Source organism: Lissotriton vulgaris, chromosome 5 (assembly GCF_964263255.1).
Source record: "Lissotriton vulgaris chromosome 5, aLisVul1.2, whole genome shotgun sequence".
NCBI classification, from domain to species: domain Eukaryota; kingdom Metazoa; phylum Chordata; class Amphibia; order Caudata; family Salamandridae; genus Lissotriton; species Lissotriton vulgaris.
The window spans coordinates 541,419,459-541,442,016 of record NC_141693.1 but is presented as its reverse complement, the minus strand read 5'-3'; the positions used below and the strand labels follow the sequence as shown (position 1 = coordinate 541,442,016).

The 22,558-nt window shown below is 45.7% G+C and overlaps 1 protein-coding gene across 3 annotated transcripts in view; it reads right to left on the bottom strand.

Annotated features, from left to right (window-relative positions):
* Nucleotides 1-22,558, bottom strand: part of SLC16A12 (solute carrier family 16 member 12) — an 812,734-nt gene that overhangs the window by 203,685 nt on the left and 586,491 nt on the right. The gene's annotated exons all lie outside the window — the stretch shown is intronic.

Here is a 22,558-nt window from a genome sequence, read left to right as displayed (position 1 = left end):
TCCTGAACAGCGAGAGGACTGTCGCCAGATACTGGAGCAGTACTCTACATTGTTCTCCCTTGTCCAGGGAAGGACTCACCTGTGTACCCATGATGTGGACACAGGGGACAGCCCACCAGTGAAGTCAAAGACCTACCGGCTGTCCGACAAGGTGAAGGCTAGCATCCATGGAGAGGTTGCCAAGATGCTAGAGCTGGGAGTTATAGAACCTTCTAACAGCCCTTGGTCCAGTCCGGTGGTGCTAGTGCCAAAAGCCGCTCCACCAGGCACCACACCAGAACTGAGGTTCTGTGTGGATTACCGGGGACTGAATTCAGTTACAAAGACTGATGCTCATCCGATCCCTAGGGCGGATGAATTAATTGACCGGCTAGGAGCTGCCCAATATCTAAGTACCTTTGACCTCACTTCAGGGTACTGGCAGATCACCTTGACAGATGGAGCAAAGGAAAGGTCAGCCTTCTCCACGCCTGAGGGACACTTCCAATTTTATGTCCCTTTTCACATCCCTATCCGTCACTTGCCCCACTTAGTAATGGCCGATCATTTCACTAAAAGTTCTAATATGGCTGCCATTCTGTCCCTTTACACGTCACTTTTATGTCCCTTTTCACATCCCCACCAGTCACCTGCACCTTTAGTAATGGCCGATCATTTCGCTAACCGTTCTAATATGGCCGCCATTTTAACTTTGTTAGTCCATTGCCTTAACTTTACTAATCCTTAACCTTACTAATCGTTCCAATATGGCTGCCACTCTCAGCTCATAATTCTATTGGTTATATCAATACCTTGTGACCCTTTTACTTTACTCACTGTCCTAATATGGCTGCCGTTTTTACTTCGTAATTCCATTGGCCAAGTCAATACCACGTGACCCAGAACAGTTCCATTTCCACCCTCACCGTGGCTTTTCTCTGATCGTGAGGGCTTCCCCACGACTCACAAGGACCCACATTGAGGACCTGTGCACTACGGGATATGGTAAGCGTAACCCGGTTGTTTTCGCTTTCCTACCGTCATACCTCGCTTATGACCAGCAACCTTATTACTATTCTCCTCCCTTGCAGAATTGCCCCATATTGTGATCTCGCAGTAGCAGCAACCCGGTGAGCAAATAGTCCTTTGAGCACGCATGCTGGTATCATCATACCCCCCGTTCCAATCTGTCTTCTTGTCTCATTCCCCATAGGATTGATATATTGTTACATTGCAGTATCGTAATCACCGAGCCTAACTCAGTGTCCCCGGTATGCCTGGCTCACTGTGAGCAATTGCAATTTTTATGTGCCCCTGCCCTGTTACCTTAGCAATTCTTGGCCGTTTTCGTTCTTAACTAGAATCATTGCGGTTTAAATTAATTTAAATTTTCGTGTTAATGCTATCTCCTAACCTCTTGATGCAACATGACAGTTGCGTGTTCGTCGGAGTAGCTGGTAACTGCACCGCTATCGTCACCTTCTATTCCCTCCATCTTCCCAGTCACTTGTGTAATTTCTGCATGTACACTCACTACACCTTTAGCAGGCTGCGCATGCTTTCAATACGTTGTGGTCACGGGTACATTTCTGCATCACTTGCACGACTGTGGTCTAATATGGCTTTAGTTGTTTATATGCATTGAATGGTTGACATGCCTATATATGGTTTTAATTTGTTCCTTGTTTCCCCCTCCCCCCTTCTATCCAATTTTTCCATTAATTGTTTATATTGGCGAAATAACCACAGAATTTGGGCATTATTTATATATGTGTTCACTAGGCAATTTACTGTTGTCCTGAAGATGAACTTTGTATCTTAATCGGGTTCGAAACGTCGTCGACCTTAATACACTAAATGCATAACTATTGTGTGAATTACTATTTGCATATGTGTATAAATTGTATTGTCTATGTATGATTTAAGATATTCAGACCGCAAAAATTGCCTACAAATTCCCCTGTTTGTTCTCCCGTGAGTGTGTTAGTTGGGCATCGGCTGGTGTCCCACTTGTATCACACTTAATTTTACATGTATTATATTCATTGGAAATTAAGCTGTCAGGCTGGACACATAATATAGAACTATTTAGTCTATATTTATTTGAATCCATTGTTTCTTGTCTAGGGACCACTGTCTCTGTTGATACATATCTACCCAAGGTCCCTGGCTTATTGCACCTTTGGGTCCCCTTGTATTGTAGATATACTATCATAATTGAGGAGCATACAGGGTGTCAACTCATCTGACCTACCAACCATTTTGATTTCCTGAATGGCCCAGTTCATGTTACAGTAAAAAAAGGTCATAGATCAATTGTACAAATATAACATCCGCCTCTATTAGTACTTTATTCAAAGATCTTAATCCTGGGAATACACGTGAAATGTCTTGGTTTGGATTAATTGATTTTGGTTGATTCCACAAATCCTTTACTGCATGGTAGAATTTTCACCATCACATTTTATTTGTAATGTGCACCCACTATTGGGGTATTTTTCGGATGTCCATAAAACATGTAAAACTGTTCTATTTACAGTTTTCTTCAAGAGTGTGAGTAGACCTCCCTGCAGATTTTACTCAGAGGAGATGCCACCAAAAATGATGGTGGGCCACAAGGACTCAATTGGGTAACCAATGGTTTGGCAATTTTCAGCACCATCAGCACTGCAGACATTATTTTTCTGATCGAGACCTCAAGGAGGTACTGGCATCTAGACGTCTGCCTTCCTTTGCCCTTTTAATATGGCTGGGGTACGGTCAGAATGAAGGACAAGACTCCAGGGGCCTCATTTATGAAAAGAGACGCATCGCTGCGTGAAAACAGCGATGCGTCACTTTTCACTGCGCACTCCTTGCGACACCAATGATGCGTCATATTTAATGTATGACGCATCATGTCGCAAGGACTTACAGATACGTCAGTATTTCTGACGCATCTGTAAGCGCAAAAGTGACGCGTTGCTGGAGTGTGTCACAAAAGTGACGCAACTCCAGCAATGCGTCCTTTCACATGGGGAAAGCCCCATGTGAAAGGGCTTGCGTCAGTCTTGCGCCTGCTGTGAGGCAGGCGCAAGATTTTGACGCAACCGCATCCTAAAAGTGACGCAGTGAAATCTCATAGATTTCACTGCGTCACTATTACGAGGCTTTTTGCGGGGGAACGCACCCTTTGCATACATTATACCTGACGCAGGCATAATGTGGCGCAGGGGTTTAAAAAGTGACGCATCTACCTAGATGCGTCACTTTTTAAATATGGCGCAACAAGGTGCATGTTTTACGCTGCCGATGCGTCACGCATCCGCAGCGCAAAACTGACGCAAGGCCTCATAAATGAGGCCCCAGTAATTTTTTGCCAGATGTCTGTTACCATCCTCATCTAAATCAGGTAATTAGTGACTGGAATTGAGGGTTAGCTCATGAATTAAAAATGTAAATTTTAAATTTGGGAACGATCACAGTTCATTTTTCACATATTAATTTGCATTTGCACAGGCCTATTGAATTGAAACAGTGAACTTCCTCCACTCAAAGGAATGATGACATAGTTAATGATTGACTGAACCATCAAGTAGCCCTCTAGTGAATTATTAGTCAGTCTTTCTCATTCTAGAAACACAACTCTATCCCCACATGAAACCCATACTTTTTCGATGTTTAACAAATTTGGCCCTCTATTATTTAATGCATTGATGTCGGTTTGCTCACTTCCAAAACTGCACATTTACTGCATTACTTAGCTTATATGCAGGGTACAAACAATGAAGCTACATACATAGTAATAAAAACTCTGATAAGAATGGACTATGTAAGTTTCCAAATGACCTAATTGCAGGGAAAGCCACAACCATCTCTGTTACAAAGAAATCAGAAATACTGCATTGATATTTATGCCCCTAAAATGACAAATTCCTTGGTATCCGTCATTTTGGGAATCAAGGTGACCATGCAACCTAGGGCTGTATTATGACTTTGGCAGTGCAGGAGCAGGCCACCCCGCCTGCAGGGCATTGACTGTCAAGTCCATGGCCTGCAGGAACTGGGGGCTGCATGCAGACAGGGCGGCACACCATATGTCCCCCTGCATGCATTCCCTAGCGCAGAGGCAACAGTAAGCCCTGTTTCCTCCCTGCCACAGTTTTCATTCAGAGACAATGCCATCACTCACAGTACAAGCCAGTGGATGAACTTGGATGACGCATTGCCCCATGCTGCGTGCTGTGGTGGGCAGAAACAAAGTGTGAAGGGCACGTGAATAGACTAGTGAATAGTGGCCAATATTTTTTGATAGCATTCTGTTGTGCATTGTGAAGTACATAGTGCCAAAATAATGTGCAATAAGGTGAAGATGTGCTATGCATGTGATTTTGTAGTGCTCCGTCATTTGCAATAAATGCATTTCTCATTGAAATGAAGGGGCATGTGTACAATGAAGTGGCTAACTGTGTCGTTAAGCTAAGAAGGCTAATGAAACGCTTCTAACTGCGTATCAAGAGGGAGAGAGAGAACCAAAAAGCTAGTCCTTATCCCCGGGGTTTATAAATAGTTAATCAAAAAGAGACTAGCTTATGCATTATGAGTTTAACAAAAAGTTTAAGGACTCAGGTATGTTTTGTCATGGGATAGGAGCACCTGGTTGGTGTGCTAATGAAGCCCTCACCCACCAACCTAGTTGGTGGCATGCTTCATCATCGGGCCCACCCAGTGACACCTAGCGTGTCCCGGGTGTGCTTCGAAGCCTGGTTACAGCGGAGCAGGCATGTCGCTGAGTGTGCGGTGAAGAGTGTTGTGAAAGTGATGTTAAAACGGCTTGCAGATGGTCCCAGTACCCGAAGGTGAATTAGATTTTAATACCTGGGCCACCGTCTGCGGTTAAAAATAAGGTTGTTGGATGTTAGAGGCGAGTTACGACCTCCCACATCCATGGTGAGTCAACATGTTTCAGCCAGTGCCTTATGAATATGCTGGCTTTCTTCAGGACTAAAATAAAAATAAGTGTATGTGATTAAACTAGTGGGTGTGTAATTCAGACTATGTGTATACACGCGCTAAAGTGTTTATCTATGTGTGAGAGGGGGATTCCCTTCTCAAAACACCTGTACATGTAACATATGGACAAGGACAATACACACAAGGGGAAAAGAGAGTCACTTGAATGTATTGCATTATATACATCTGACTGCCGACTCTATAGCGAGGAGGGTGCAGGCTATAGGCGGCTGCTATTGTAATGGTATTGGTGGTACCATTAGGGTGAGGTTCGCATTTGTAGTTTGGGGGTGGAGTGGCTAAAACACGATAATCACAACCATAGTGCATATATGTGAAGAAAAGGCGCAAGATTGTTTCTTACGCTAGTTTAAGCAGTATTATGCTCCAAGGTTGTGAAGAGGCAAGGGGTTGACCCTGTGGGAAAGAAAGGTTTTGGCCACTTTGATTAGGAAACCTGCAAGGGAGAAAAGGTAGCGCTTACCAGTGGTCGTGGTGGTTGTTCAGTCATACTCACAGCTTTTCTGGGTAGGGCCTGCTCTGGACCTGTAGTGCCTCCTTCGCATACCGGTAGGTAATGACCGGTATCGCCAAGCGTTTTATACCGTGGTTAATTGGGTAATTGCTTGCATCTGCATAGTGGAGGAAAGGGTAGAGAGACTCAAACTGTTGAGTCATGGTGCTCGCGGGGGCGCCCGGGTGTGCTCTGCTACACGCGAGTCGCGTTCGCGCATGCGTGTTACCAGCGGTAGCGGTGCGCATATGCGGGCGCTAGTCTTGTCTCCGCGCATGCGCATTGCGAGAAGCGCGCGTATGTGTTCCAGTGCGCTAGCGGGGGCGGGGCGCTGAATTATTAGCACATGAGGTGTAGGGTGAAGCACTGATAAGTTGGCGCTGGCAGGAGGCAATACTCCCGCTGGCGCCCGAAATTATTAATTATGGATGATTATTATTTGCCAATGGGCTGAACTGTTAGCACAATGGTGAAGTTAGGGTGAAGTGCCTGGGTGATGCGCTAAAACCGTAGGCGCTGGCAGGGTGTCTTTACTGCCAGGGTGCAAGATGATGGGTGGTACTATTAACATGATCATGGGGGGCACCATTGACCCAGTACTAAGAACTGTGGGGCTCTATCTCAAGGGAGATATCTTACAAGGGGGTTCTTTGTAATCCGTGGTAGGCGGAGAAATGCCAGCCCTGGTAGGTTTACAGGGTGGTGCTGTAGGTGTAATCCTTTGAGTCATGGACATGTCAGGGAATTCCAAGGGATGGCGTCATTAAGGCCCTGGATAGCTGTGGAAAGGCAATATATCCATCGCTGCTCTTTGCGCAGAAGTTTTTTGTCGTTGTCAATTGTGCTTTCTGGAATTTGCTCAATGACCGTCCAGTGTACGTCGTTGGGTGTGTGGTAGTGGGTGATAAAGTGGTTGGTCAGTCTGCTGATGTTTTTCTTCAATCTTATGGTACTGTGATGCTCTGTTATTCTGGTCTTGACTTTGCGTGTTGTCATCCCGACATATCGGAGGCCACACGTGCATGTGAGGAGGTAAATCACGTTGCGTGAATTGCAGTTGGTATGGTTACATTGGGTCCAAATCTTATTGGGCTCCAAGTCCAGAGTCTTTGTGTGTGTCGTAAGGTGACACATGCTGCAATCATTGCAGGGGTAGTGTCCTGTGACTTTGGGTAGGCCCCATGCATTCAGGACTGAGCTCGTCGGTTGTTTTTGTTGTTGTCTGGGTCGGGTGCTAACCAATTGGTCTTTGAGATTGTTGCATCGTTTATACGCAAATCTCGGGATGTCCCATGTCCTCTGTCCAGAGTTGATTATTCTCCAATGTTTTTTGATGACCTTGGCTACTTTGTTGGACGCTGTGTTGTAGGTGGTAACACAGGTGATGGGTTGTTCTTGGTCCTCCTTTATGACGTTCTCAAGTAAGGCATCACGGTTTTGATTACTAGCCCTTTTCTGCGTTTTGCGAATGATGGCTTTAGGGTAGCCACGGTTTTCAAGTTTGATGGCCAGGTCCGCAGATTATTGTTTGTAATCTGTGATACTGGTACAGTTTCTACGTCTGCGTAGAAACTGACCGATGGTAGGTTCTCTCTCAGCGGGCGGGGGTGGAAGCTCGTGAAGTGGAGCAGCGAATTCCTCGCAGTTGGCTTGTAATAGGTTGTTGTGACCAAGGTCCCGTCTTTGACTCGAATGTCCAGGTCTAGGAAGGGGAGCTGTTGGTTACTGGCTGCGCTGGTAAATCTCAGGTATGGGTCCCTGATGTTGAGCCAGGTCATGAATCTGTCTAAGTCAATCTGGGAGCCCTACCAGATGACTAGAATGTCATCTATATATCTGTGCCAGTTCAAGATGTGATGACTGAAGGGGTTGGTGTCAGTGGCAATGTGGGTGCGTTCAAAGTTGTGTACATACAATCCTGCCAAGCTTGGGGCGAAAACGCTGCCCATGGATGTTCCGTTCGTTTGCAAATAGAAGGTGCCTTCATATTCAAAGTAATTTTCTTTGAGAGCCAGGGTTGCACATGCTAGTATAAAGTCCCTAGGGGTGTGGTAAGGCCAGGGAGATTCCATTAGGATGTCGTGGAGGACTGCCAAGGTGGCATCCTGGGGGAGACTGGTGTACAGGCTCTCCACGTCCAACCCTACCAGTAGTTGTGTATCCGCGTTGAAATTCATATTGTTGATAAACTGTAGAAGGTGTTTGGTGTCTTTTATATATGTTGGTGTTCCTTGCACTAAGGGGTTCAAGAAGAAATCACAGTACCGTGATAGTGCCATTACTGCCAATCATATTGACCTGTAAATATGTATGGATGAATTTATATATCACTTGTATATTAATGTATTTTGACTTTTTTGGGAAATCAGTGCTAAGAGTATTCTTGCAGAACACTTGTGGCGTTTGGGAACATCCATTCTGGCACACTGCACATAACCAAGCATGTCGTGTTCAGAAATGGAAAGCAAATCACTGTAATACAAGAGAGTTTTTCAGCATAGCGATGCGGCTTTCAGTAGTCTGACCGAGATACAACGTATTGTTATGATTTTTGGAAATAGCAAGAAAATGTTAGAAGTTTTAGTTAGCCTGTAGTATGGAATGTAAATGATGCAAGCACAATCTGCAGATATGGAGGACATGAATGAAAAGTGCACACACTAGGCCTAGACAATATTTTTTGTGATTTAAGGTCGGAGAATCGAAGACAGCAGATGTTTGTGCACGATACAACTTGACATTAAGACCTTGCACACAAACTAGACAGATCGCTTAATGTTCTTGTTTTCATCGAGTAATGGACTCTTGGACAATGCCGTTCATTACTATTCTTTAATCCTACTTTCTTGCACATTTTTTTTAAATTCCTATCTAGTAAGATATTTTGTAGTAAACTCCCACGACCACTGCTATTACCGACATAATAAAAAAATATTTATTTTTATTTTTAGCTTGCTTGAGATAATACCAAGAGAGAGTTTAACTCTAATCTGCAGATTACAGTTACTGTAATCTGCAAATCTGAAGATTTGTCAAAACTGTGCAGAACTCAGGAGAATAGCACAGAAAATTCCCAGCTCTTATGATTTGGATGCGGAGCACAAGAACATGATCATTCTTACAAGACTTAGGTAAGCATCTTTAGAAGCTTCCTAATACTTGGGTCCTTCCTGAAGAAGCGGTTAATAGCTAGTGGCCACCAGCAGAAGGAGCTAACAACAGGCAGTTGTCAGGCCCCCACCTAGTAGTGATAACCACTCTACACAAACTATGATGGTGACAGGCAGTAACTCCTGTGGGAGACACCGTCAACCACCACTAAAGACGGCAAGACGGGAAGACAATATCTGCCTTGGTTGTGTCCACCACATCTTCCATCAGCGTGAAAGTGTGTTCAGCGTTAAGCCTCCACCTGTGGAAAGGCACACATAGTAAACTAGTGTTTTACTGGATTAGATGTGGGTGCAGTGTGTATATTTGTGTACGCGAGGTCAATAGCAGGTGTACCTGAGATCCTCTTCCTTGTGAGGCATTTCAGGAGGACCCTTCTCATCCAGGGAAAATGCTACAGGGGGTTCCTACTGGTGGTGATGCTGGTCAACAGCAAGTCACCGTCCCTCAAGGGGAGTAATTTCCTAGCTGTCCACTACATTGCCAGGCAGCTATGGGCTGATGGGTGATAGACGGTCTACTCAACCCATTCACATAATCACTCAAACACAGAGGAGTTATCTTATATTAGCCCTTTCTATCAGGGCACTACCAACTGGTGAATAACATGATCATAACATTTTCTGCATGTGTGCATGGAGCTCTCACCACTCTATCCTGAAATGTACAGGAAAATAAGAAAGATAAACTTAAGTGTTTATATGGTACAAAATAAAGAAAAACGGATACAGCCAATCAAATGATAAGGAGGATGTACCACTTGGGCCTGATTAGGAAATAATGCATCTACCTAGAGTTGTGCTGCATGGTCTCCTGAGTGTCTTCCACCTTAAATATAACTGTATCATTAGTGACTGGCCATAGAGATGTAACTCCTCAATATACTTCTGAGTTACTTAATAGTGAGGGTGTACTGTGGGAACTATTCTCACACACAAAAGGATACAACTGGTATACAGATCAAATACAAGCACAAGGGGCTGCATTACCTGTGTTGAATTAGAGTGAGGCTCTCTATGTACAGGCAATGCAGTGATCTCAGGTTGGAGAGGGAGTGAATGGATGTGAGGAGTTAGTGAGAACATTAGTGAAAGAGTGAATACCTTGATAAAGTGCACTTTTCAGAATAAATTGGTTCCCAAAGGTTGTCACCACATTCACACAGGACTGAGATGGAGAAGCCAGTGTAGACTGGTCAAGAGAGAAAAAGACTCTCTAGGAGTTTATAACCTCGTTTAGAATCTTGCACTGAAGATGCTCTTTCAGTAAAGAACCATATTCTATTTTGAGTATGACGCTTGTACAAGATTATACATCTAAATATTCTCTTGAAGATATGTGGGTTCAGAGAGATATCAACCTTGGGACAGCATACATTAGTGTAACACTTGCTGTATAGTCCATGCACTTCTTTGTGGTCCCCCCCACCCCACCATTCACACCTTCTGATGGTGCTCCTTGGTGCTACTACTATTGAATTTGGGAGCAGCATACAGGAGAACTTAAGAGTCTTCGCTGCTTCCTGCACCACAGAGCACCGTCAGTTTTGGCTCCTGTCTAACTGAGAGGCTGAGAGAGTAGGCATACAATGCTGACCTCATTGGCATTCAGGGCTGAGTCGGGCCCAGGTCTCGCACCTGTAGGTGATGCACCCCCAGTGGCGGCTCATCTGCTATGGCAGAAGAGCGTTACCCCACTGCTTTTAAGCAGTGCAAGAAGAGGAAACATAACATGATGATAACTTTCTGATGCACTCATGCTATGTGTCTTTTGTGGGTGGAGAGTGAGTGGGGCTGCTCTACTCACGGAGCATGACAGGGGCAGAGTAGTATGCCCACTCAAATGCGCAATAACTGTTTGGTCAACCCTCTCAGGCCGCCCAAAGCAGTCATGCACACATCCCTGTTCGCAATGCAGGCTGCCTTACAGCCTGCATGGAGATCATGTCCACCGATCCAGTCCCTGGCTGAACGCCTTGTCACAGCACTCAATAACAATCACAATGCCGCAGGCATGATTGTGATTGGCTTATGGGAGGGAGCCTGGCTCTGCTTTCTATTCCTGGAAGCAGCCTCAGAAGAGCAAGAGCACAGAAAACATGGGGCCCAGCCTTGAGGTAAGAATTTTACAAAAATATACTTACAACGCCCGCTCCCCCCATGTCCCCACCCCTCCAGTGTCCTTTCCCACGTTTCCCGCCTCACAGCTGTTCAGTCCCCCCGCAGCACTACATAATGGTGGCCGCTGTGCGGCAATGCGCAGCGGGCATACCACTGGTATGCCAAAGGCAAGCCTGTCTGCACCTGTCTGCCCCTGGACCACGCCCAGCACCAAAGACCCTTCCTCTCGGACACTCCATCACAATGACGATAGCCCCCTCCTCGCCATCAACCGTGGCTGCCAGATCGCCTGCCATCTAACAACACTGTAGAATTCTCTTGCACAATCTGCCTGTCGAAACTGCAATCGCACCTTCTGCCACATCAGCACACAGCGCCTCCTACCGCCTAACCAACCAACAGTGCAGCAGACCGGCTCAAATGCATCCTCCTCAACGTGCGGTCCCTCCACAAAAATGCAACAGAAATCAGGGACCTCCTCAACACCACCTCTTCAGACATCGCCTTCTTCACAGAAACCTGGACCAACCTCTGCTCTGGACCGGACATTGCCATCACCATCCACGATGGCTACAAATTCACCCGCACGGTCCAACCAGAGAGGCCAGGAAGAGGCATTGCCATTGTCTGAAAAAGCACACTCCGACTGACCACGCACTGTAATGACCCAAAGGTGATTATGGAACACCTCCACTTCCAGATCGGGACCAACCCCAACCCCAACACCACCCTCCGCAGCACTCTCATCTACAGGTCCCCCGGGCCATGAAATCCCTTTCACTGATGCTATTGTAGACCTCATTGCATTCCAGGCTTTTCCATCCACTGACTACATCCTACTCAGAGACTTCACTGTCCCCCTGGACAACCCCAGTGACCAGACCACCACCCCTCTCCTGGGGAACCTCGCCAACATCTGACTCAAGCAGCTAATCACTGTACCAACCCACATGCTTGGGCCTGTCTTCTCCACCAGCGGGAACTTCAACTACAGCCACACCACAGGACTCTCCTGTACCACCAATGATTGTGTACACCACTCCCACCGCTAAGAGGGGAGCTCTGTGCTAGAGCTCCGGGGTCGGGGATAACCAACTTGGTCTAAATCCCCATGCAAACCCCACCATACACCATCATCCAACATCTCCTATTACTAGCATAAGGAAAGGAAATTTTGACCTACCTTAGAAGATCTTCAAGCGAACCGCCATCTCCTACACGATGCCTGGGCTACGGGCAGGACGCTGCTGGGCCGGATAGCAGCACCCACATGGTGAGGTGCTGATCGCCGGGTGGCCAGCTGACCGCCCGTTCTGCAGCAGGTTGGAACGGACCCTCAGATCAACATAAAGTGAGAAAAAACAAGTGGGGTTCCCCGAGTCATATCCGGTCTCTGATTCGACAGTGGTGGTCCCCTCAGTGGACCCGACGACTGTGGGACCCCCTGCTGGACCCAGGATCCTTGCAAAAGGCGGCGGCGGACCGTTGTAAAAAACATGTGGGTCCCAGATTGATGACCAAACGATGGCGGGTTCCCGCTGGATGCACCGCATCCTGATCTGGAGGCTTCGCTCTCATGCCCCCAGGGACTGGCGACCTCAGGGCGACGAGTGGTGGATCTGTAACGGGCTGACAAACACCGCATGTCAATCTGGCGGCTTCATTCACGTGCATATCAGTGCAGGACCAGGGCTGTGGAGCGCTCATGATCGCAAGTGAATGCTCGATTTACTAACCACCGTAAGGAGGCATCGCAACGCGCTGCTGGCTGCCTGATTTTAAAATGGCTGCTGCGGCGGACAGTTGAAAGGCAAAACGCTAAGCAATTGTTTTACAGGAAGACGGGCACCGCTCTGATGGCTGCCCGATTTCAAAATGGCGGCCACAGTGAATTTATTCAATATATATTTTGACCTGATACTTTTCATCAGAAAAACGGCTAAATGGCGCACCATCATTACGAGATGCTCAATGTAAAAAACACAAACAACATTCCACATGGCACAAAATTTAGTATCATTTCGTCACCAAGACGAAAAGCGGATTTATGCATAACTATCTACAAGAACGGCATTGCACTTATACAAGCAGCTAACAAGTATCTAGAAAAGTTTCACAACCTATTTTCAATGCTAAAAGAATGGGTAGACAAAACAAATCTCTCTAATCAACAACGGACAATACAAGAAGCCACTCAACTCACCTCCAACAATACCGCCACAGACATCACATCAACAATCAGAGACCATCTAGATCCACAAACTACAATGATACTAGGAGGCACAACGGAGGCTCTTTAGACGGAAATTAGTCTGAGACAGGTGAAAACAAAACACCATATGCCATTACCGCCCAATGCCACTGCAGCGAATAGAATCAACGCCTCTACCCAGGGTGACATACACATAGGAAAATCAATGGAAACCCCCTTCCAGGAACAAAGTTCAACAAAGACCTTACAAAATTCTTCTCCGGAGAACGTAAGACAGAAAGACCAGGTCTCAAGAAGCGCATCCCACCCAACAAATATAGGAGACACTATCTACTGAGGCAATGACAAAAATAGGAAAAATTAAGAAACCAAAGATCCAAAACTTCAGGACACAAGAAAAACTCAAAACTGGCAGACGCATACTCCCAAAATATCTTCACAACCTCGGAAAGAACTCGAAGCACTCCAAACAAAAGTGGACAAGATGTCACAGGACATTTCAAACGCACTACAAGCTTTAGAAACAATACTGGAAATCACGGTAAGCACCCACGCCAAAGTCGAACAGGTCCAAAAATTAGTGCATAGCTCTCAAGAAAAGAACAGAGAGTTTTTCCTGCCTTTTTCAAATAGACTTAACAGACCAGACAGAAATCTTAAATACCTATCAGACGATGAAACCTTAACCATATTAAGATCATATGAGCCAGAAACTAGCAACAAAGGGGAGACAATTGAGTCAGTCCCGATCGATGCCAATAGAAAACCCTGGCCCAAGAATAGGAAACCCAACAATACCAACCTACAACAAGTCCAGCTAATCGCCAATACGAGTGAAATGAACTCTAGTAGCGCAGGGAAACCTCTACTATGCCTACTGCTCAACTGTCGGCCCGCAGTAAAACATGCCTCGGACATTGCAGCCCTCATCATTAGTCAGGAAATAGATGTAACAATCCTAACAGAAACGTGGCTTACGGAATCTTTATCCCCGTTCAGGGATCTGCTGGTGCCCCCTCATTATAACATTGGGAGATTAGACAGACAAAAAAAGACAGGAGGCGGTATTGCATGCAAACACCGAATGGATATAGAGATCAACCAAATTCAGTCAGACCCTCTCGAATCTTTTGAATACTTAGGCCTCAATATAAGAACAGCAGGCAACCAAAGATGCAACCTGCATGCGCTTTACCACCCACCAGGCAATAATGCTACTTTCATAGAACAGTTAATGGAGATCATCACAGTTAATTCTAACAGTCACACGAATAACATATTAATGGAGACTTCAATTTACACTGGGATGACAAGAATGATAAACAAATCAACACACTTAAAGACTTTCTGACAGATCTAAACCTCACTCAAACCTGCCCACAACCAACCCATTTGAAAGGGGCTACCTTAGAATGGGTAATTTCAAGGAGTAAAGGTGTTACAATCCAATCAATTGTCCCTTGAGATTGGTCAGATCACCATGCCATAACATTCCTGATACCCTCAATAAAAAAGAGCAAAACAACGCAGCCAGTCAAACTAAAAAAATGGACCAGAGACATCAAAGATCCTAATATTGAGATACTAGTAGCAAGATCCTAGAGGGAACTAAATCCGCCTAACGACTTGCTGAACGCTAACGAACTCACTGAGCACTACATTAAGTCTATGACGGATAAAAACTACTCCACCATGCCTCTAAAACTAAAAAGAATATCTGAGAAGGATAAAAATCCATGGCTTAATGAGACATTGAATGAGGATAGGCGTAAACTGAGACTAGCAGAAAGAAAATGGAGACAACATCCATCATCCCCACAGCTTAAAACACTCGAAAAGATCAGAAACGAATACAACAAAAAAGTACTTAACTCCAAGAAAGAACTCTTTAGATCTGAACTAGACAGCGCCAAAAACAGACCGCAGAAACTATTCGAGTTATTAAAACAGCAGTCAAATAAGCAGGCCAAATCCACACAAGAAACTACTAAAACTCAACTGAATTGCGTAGAATTTTCTACATTCTTCACGGACAAGGCCAACAAGCTAGAAAGAGAGCTCAGGTTGACAGCGGACAACCTTCATAGTCATCTACCTAAACAAAACAAGGAATCCTCGACAAACGATCATGATAGATCGAAAAACAATGCACAATGGGCAAATTTCAAGCTCTATGACCAGAATACCATCGACAAAACTCTTTCGGATATCAAACCTAAAAACCATTACAATGACCCCCTTCCCTCTAAATGCCTAAAAAGAATCAATCACATTGTCGTTCCTGTATGGTCAAAAATAATAAATGCCTCACTTTCTGCCTCACTTTCTCAAGGAACACTACCAGATTGCTTAAAAACAGGTCAAGTACTCCCCATCATCAAAAAACCTACAGCGGACACGACAGAGCCAAATAACTTTCGCTCAGTAACTGATATTCCTATACTTGCCAAACTAGTCGAGAAATGTGTACAAAATCAACTGAGCTACCACATCGCCAATTTCAAGCAGCTGGACCACTGTGAATCCGGATTTAGACCTGGCCATAGTACAGAATCAGCAATCCTACACATAGTAGATGATGCACTGCAACCCCTAGACCACAATCAAACTTGCCTACTAGTACTTCTTGACCTGTCGTCTGCCTTTGACATGGTAAACCATGAAAAATTGCTAGCCAGGCTGCAAGACTGGAATTGTTCTGAAATGGTTTGAATACTTCCTCCAAAACAGAACTCAAAGATTCCTAGTCAACCAGACGCTCTCCCCGTCATGCCCAAATTCAATTGGAGTCCCTCAAGGATCAACACTATCCCCATCACTATTCAGCTTATATGTTGAACCCCTCACAGAAAGTCTCCGAGACGCATGCATATCTATATGCTATATGACTCTAGCGGAAGGGTATTGCGCACCAGGAACGCTGGCTGAATGACTTATACCAGACACGGTTCCTGATCGAAAGACCCTCACACCGCGGGTTACAGGTCTTTTTTGCTTTCCTCAAGACACTCTCTCCAATACAGGAGTTTCCTACATTTGGACTAGGTATGCCTTGCTTCGACTAGAGTCATATAGCCAAGCTCCCGACTGGCTTTTACCTGAATACATTTCCAATTTAATATCTTTCAGGTTCTACTATTTACGCTATCTTGGAAAACCTTCAACGAGTTATCAGTACATAGGCGTTGACAAGGAACACCACTCAGTGTTCAGAAATAGGAAGAGTTGCTAGTGACATTAGGGCCATCCTGACAAACCATGGTCATGGATAATTTAGGTTTCTCAGCATTTACGGCTATGGGTTATAAAGTCATGTTTGCGGTTGCCTCAGGAACTGACAAGCGCTAGGCTTCCTTGAGACCGATGCACAGGTGAGCCCAACATCATCTATCAATATTAGAGTTGACTTTGAAATCACCACCTTGGGGTTGCACTTCCAATGTTATTCGAGAATAAGGTTCCTTAGCAAGATAATGATTCTTTATGTGAATTTGACATGAGCTTAGGAAAGTACATGCCCGTTATGGTGTGGGGAGAACCAATGTATATATATATACATAGTCTGGCAGAGAGTCTCTGAGATGGAACTGCTTCTGCCTTTGGAAACCTGCAGCGAATTTGTAAGAGTAGCCTTCAACTAATCCATTAGCTTGAGTCATCAGATCTGTTATTTTTTGATATCTAAAACATACTCTGGCAGCAACTTCCTTGAACACGCCTCCAGAATAGGAGCTTACTTGATTAGAATGGAAAAGTAGGGAAGATCTTGTTGATGGCTGGTATGAACAAGTCAGAAATGGTGCTGGGAACAGCCCTTGCCGTTGAAAAGCATGAACATTCATTGTTGGCCAGGTTTTGCCCAGTTGTATTAGACCCACATTCTATTGTAGCATGTTTCACATCTTAGGTGGATACTGCAACATGTATAAAGGTTTGGTAGAGCTGTTCTCACACCCAGACTCTGCACACTTGACAGTCATCTACTTTTACCCACACATTTATCTAGGGAACGGTCTCATAATTTCTGTTGCAACAATCTCTTGGTAGCTTCATTGCCTTAATGTACTTTGTGTGCCAGATCAACCACATAGTCCTGCAGTATGTGAAGAATAACCAAAATAGTTCCTCATAATCAATTGTAAAGTCAGGTGAGTTCACTCTGAACATGAAAAAATATCTTGAGATTTTCTTAATTTCAAAATACTCTGTTCATGCCTTTGTGGGTATGTTCTGGACCCCATACACCCCAATCTCTTATCTCAAGAAGGTCAGTCACAGTATTGAAGGTATTGCTCAGCCATTGATGATCTTGCATTGGTGTAAGAGACTATTGAGCCAAAATCAGAAGGACTCTCATCTTTGCCAGGGTAATTAAGTAACTTAAACTTGAAGTATTGCAGGCAAAGTTCCCACCTTTAAGATCCCCAGATATGGCGAGCAATGCCTGCAAAGCGTGCCATACAGAATAATATGTAAGTGCCTGCATGCACACACTACTACTCTTTAGTGCTTGTGAGTAGTCATTTTCAGAATGTGTGATGCTACAACTGGTATATTCAACTACATGTTGTGGAGCTTTAGGGAATAGTGTCCCTTTCTAACAGAATGGTTCATCGGGGTCACAGAATTTACATCATCGAATAGTTTGGTGTGTGAGTAAGCAAAATATGCAAGGTATTAAGTTTCTCTGATTTTCACACAAATGCTTTCGAACACTGTTTGGCTTTTCTGAGACCATTTAAAGCACACAGGTTTTCATGAGATCTTGTAGTGGCACACTGATAGATGTGAACTCAGGTATATACCAGAATCTGGAGCTTGCTAGTTCAAGAAATGAAAGAAGTGCTAAAATTCTCTCTGGCAGAGGGGCCATCAAGGTGGGGACTTTGCATGAGTCAGGACACATGCCTTTTTGCAAAACAGTTTGACCTTTGCATTTTGGTGGAGGCTGTTCTAAAGTTACATTTTGCTTTGCTAAGTGTCAAATGAGTGTTACAAAGGGCTTGACAGAATTCATTTTGTTTTTAATTGTGTTCTTCTTTTATTTGCCAACGATTAAGATATTATTGCTATAGTTTAGGCGTACCTTGGCAATTGACAGAATACTAAAGGCAAGGTGTTTGACCCAAACATACTGTAGTGAATGGCAATGGTTGTGTTGTAATAGGGCCTTCCTTCTAGGTTCAACTGGTGGCATCCTTTATTTAATTTTAAATTGGACAATATGTAAGCTCCATTCAGTTGGTGAATAAAGTTTTGAATTCTCTGCTTCTCGTGTCTCTCACAGTAAATGGCTAGGTTTATTTCATGAATGTCCACACAGATGCATATTTTACCTCATGCTTATTGTTTTGGTCCCACAACAATGGGTGAGATTCAAGAAGTTGGCCCTTCTACGGCTTGTGAGGATAACCAGTCCTGAAGAAATGCCATGATCACACCCCTACCCCCGCCTCCCAGCTGCTTCTCCCTCCCACCTCCCCATATATGCCGGCTGCTGGCGTGGCCGCCGAAGGCGCGCCTAAGGCAAGCCCGTCTATGCCCATCCGTGCCTGGACTGCGCCCAGTGCCAGATCCCCTGACCCCCGCACCGACCACGACAAACCACCGCCGCTACGACGCCAGCACTCTGCACGCTCTCAGCTCCAGACAGAGCCACACCTGCTTCAAGGCTGCCCCGAAATGCACACATGGCCCCTTCACCTGCCGGAACTGCAGCTACACCAGCCTCAGAGCCGACGAACCACCCGCCAAGGAAGACCTCAACCACCTCCGATGCATACTACAGAACACCCGCTCCGCAAGCAAGCATGCCGTCGAGCCCTGGGAACTGCTCAACACAACATCCCCGGACGTCGCCTTCCTGACAGAGACCTGGTTTAACGACTCCTCCACACCTGACATCCCCATAGCCATCCCAGACGGCTACAAGATCACCCGCAGAGACCGCATCAACGGAGTCGGAAAAGGAATCGCCATCGTCCACAAGAACAGCATCAGGGACTCGACTAGCACCGACGACGCGCTCAGCACCGCCGAACAGATGCATTTCCAGATCTACACAGACAATAACTCCACCCTTAGCGGCACCCTTGTCTACCGATCCCCCGGAACCCGCCACCAGTTCAGCGACTCCATCGCCGACTTGATCAGCACGCATGCCCTGACCTCCACCGACTACATCCTCCTCAGAGACCTGAACTTTCACCTTGAGAACAACAACGACAACAACTCCACAACTCCACAACCCTGATCGATAACCTCGCCAACCTCGGACTGAAGCAACTCATCACAACTCCCACCCACTCCACCCGAAACGGCAGCAGTCATCCTCCTAGACCTCTCTGCTGCCTTCGACACCGTCTGCCACCGACACTACGTGCATACCTTCATGACGCAGGGATCCGAGACAAGGCTCTGGATTGGACCACCTCCTTCCTCTCTGGCAGAACCCAGAGCGTCCGCCTCCCCCCATTCTGTTCGAAAGCCTCTGAGATCATCTGCGGCATACCCCAGGCATCCTCCCTTAGCCCGACGCTGTTCAACATTTACATGGCCCCGCTCGCACATGTAGCCCGACAGCACGACCTCAACATAGTCTCCTACGCCGACGACACTCAGCTGATCCTCTCCCTCACCAAGGACCCCATCACTGCCAAAGCCAACCTCCACGAAGGAATGAAGACTGTCACCGACTGGATGAAGACCAGCCGTCTGAAGCTGAACTCGGACAGGACGGAGGTCCTCATCCTCGGCTCCAACCCTTCAGCGTGGGATGACTCCTGGTGGCCGACGGCACTGGGGGCAGCCCCGACACCCACCGACCACGCATGCAACCTGGGAATCATCCTCGACTCAACACTCTCAATGACCAAGCAAGTCGACCCGTCTCCTCCTCCAACACCCTCTGCATGCTCCGTAAGATCTACAGATGGATCCCGACCGATACAAGAAAGACAATCACGCAGGGCCTTGTCAGCAGCAGACTCGACTACGGAAACGCCCTCTACGCGGGAGCCCCGACCAAGCTCATCAAACGACTACAACGCATCCATAACACCTCGGCACGACTGATCCTCGACGTACCCCGCACGGCCACATCACCCTCCACCTGAGAAACCGGCACTGGCTCCCTTTGAACAAGAGGATAGCCTTCAAGCTCCTCACCCATGCACACAAGGCACTCCACAAGACCGGCCCAGCGTACCTCAACAGACGGCTCTTCTTCTACATCCCCAAACGCCAGCTACGCTCCGCCGACCTCTCACTCACCACGATACCGCGCATCTGAAGAACAACCACCGGTGGGAGATCATTCTCCCACCTCGCCGCCAAAACATGGAACACCCTAACACTGAGCCTACGACAGACCTGAGGCTTGCTGACCTTCAGGAAGATACTCAATTTATTTATTTAAAGAGTTTTATATATCGCTGGCTAGACCTGGCTGTTTAATAAGTAGCGCCCCCGTGCCAGGAGACCCGACCCTCGCGGGTATGTAGTGCGCTTTACAAATGATTGATTGATTGACTGATCTCACAGACAGTAATAGGCATGAAACATGTCGACCCACATCCTTGTTTAGAACACGTCACAGTGGACCATTACATGCACTTCTTGCAATAATTGAAGGTGTTTAATCATAACATAGGATCCCAAGGGATTACATTAGTTTTATTAGGCTTCTATAGTTATTTTTACAGCACCCTCACTCCACTCTGCTCACCACTTACACACCCTTTTCATCACACCTCAGACTCATCAACGGCAAATAGAAAGGAACTCTGGTAAAGAGCACCCCTGTGGGGACTGTTGGGCATTGTATCACCGGCTCAACGAGGAGCTTCCTGATGATGAAGCATGACACTTCTTGGGGTGTGTGAGGGCCCGTGCTTCTATATGGAGCACTCCCTTCTAGTTGATTTCTTAGTAAAAAAACTCATTTTCTCTATAGGAAATTCATACCTCATGTTGAATAAGCCCGTTTTTTGACTCATTACCTGGGCAATAATAATTTAAATATTCATCAATCGTGACAGGGTATGTTTGACAACCTTCACTGCAGGCCACTAAGTTGACAAGATGACCTTGGATTAGAATAATTGATCATTATGATTTGTATATCAAAATGTGTTTTCAACATGTGTGACAAGATTTACTGTGTCTTTTCATTTCTATTTTACATTTCTGTTGATCATGTGCATTTGTACACCACCATACAATAATCTTGAAGAAGAGCAGTGGCTTGAGAGCCACAGGAAAACGTGTTAGCTGTCTAAAGAACCTCATCAGTGATGTCACTGATCATGTCATGAGTTATGTAATATGTGAGGTCATAAGCAGTGCATTGTAGGGGCATTAGCAATAGTTAGCTCAGCTAACTATAACTGCTGAGTTTCACTGGTTTTGTACAGGTGAAACTTGACCTTAACTATAAGTTCCTGTAACCTTTGTTTTTTGGGTGAATTTCTATGGTTTTTAAATGCTAAGTCCTAATTATAATGTTTATGTTACCTTTGTTTTTTTCAGTGAAGTTCTATGTTTTTAAGTAGTAATGGCTTTTGCAGAGTGGTGAAGAAAGTGGATGGGGCCTCTGACCATCTCTCAGGAATCCTGCTATGTTGGACTTACAGAACCAGGAGGTCTTCTTGGGCCCCAAAGTCCCATAGCATCCAAGAGGACTTCATTTCCCAACCAGTAATGCACCAGGAGATGTGTTTGCAGAGTGGTGGCTGCCCATTTTATCTGTGTAGTGCTCCATATTAACTATATTTTATCATGCTGCTAAGCCGGTCATTTTATCTGTTTAGTGCCCTTTATTAACTATATTGTATCATGTTTTTAAGAGACTTATTTGGATCTTGACTCCCAGTTGGGTGTTTGCCTTGTGCCCTGGTCTGCTGCGGCTGTCGTGACGTTTGTGTAGAGGGCAGAGGAAACCTTGCGGCACCACTTTTGTGCCAAGCTTACTTCCGGGGTGGTGAGCAGTCCAGTTGCTTTCTCACCACCTCTCAAAAGGGATGGTGGAGTGGACACGCAGCCCGTCTTTGCCCGTCCGCGTCCAACTGGGGCCAGTAACTCTGGTCCTTTGCAGCCAGAAACAATATCTTAGTCCCCCCCTGTTTTTACATAACCTAAGGCCCACACCGAACAATCATTGTCGGGATTTTAATCCTGAAAATCCTCCACCTTCATGCCCTTTCTGCCATTCTTGATGCTCACCTTAAATTCCCTTCCTAGGAATGATAGCCCTGCGTATGGACTGCAGGTCAGGGTGGCTGCACCTGTGTTCTTCTCCAACTGTCGGGGCTGATTCTCTCCCGCCCCAAGAATTTCAGTGTTTCAGCTTGAACTGCCGCTCTCTCCCCATGCACCAGCTATATTTATTTAATTTTCTCTGTGATGCTAGTCCCAACGCAGTTTTCCATACAGAAACCTGGCTTCAAGATGGATGCTTACCTGATGTTATTTTAGCACTCCCTGCCAATTTGCTCTGATGGGGCTAAATCGACCTCACAGAACTGGCGGAGGTATCGTCATTATTTTTTAAAACAGCTATAAATGTAAACT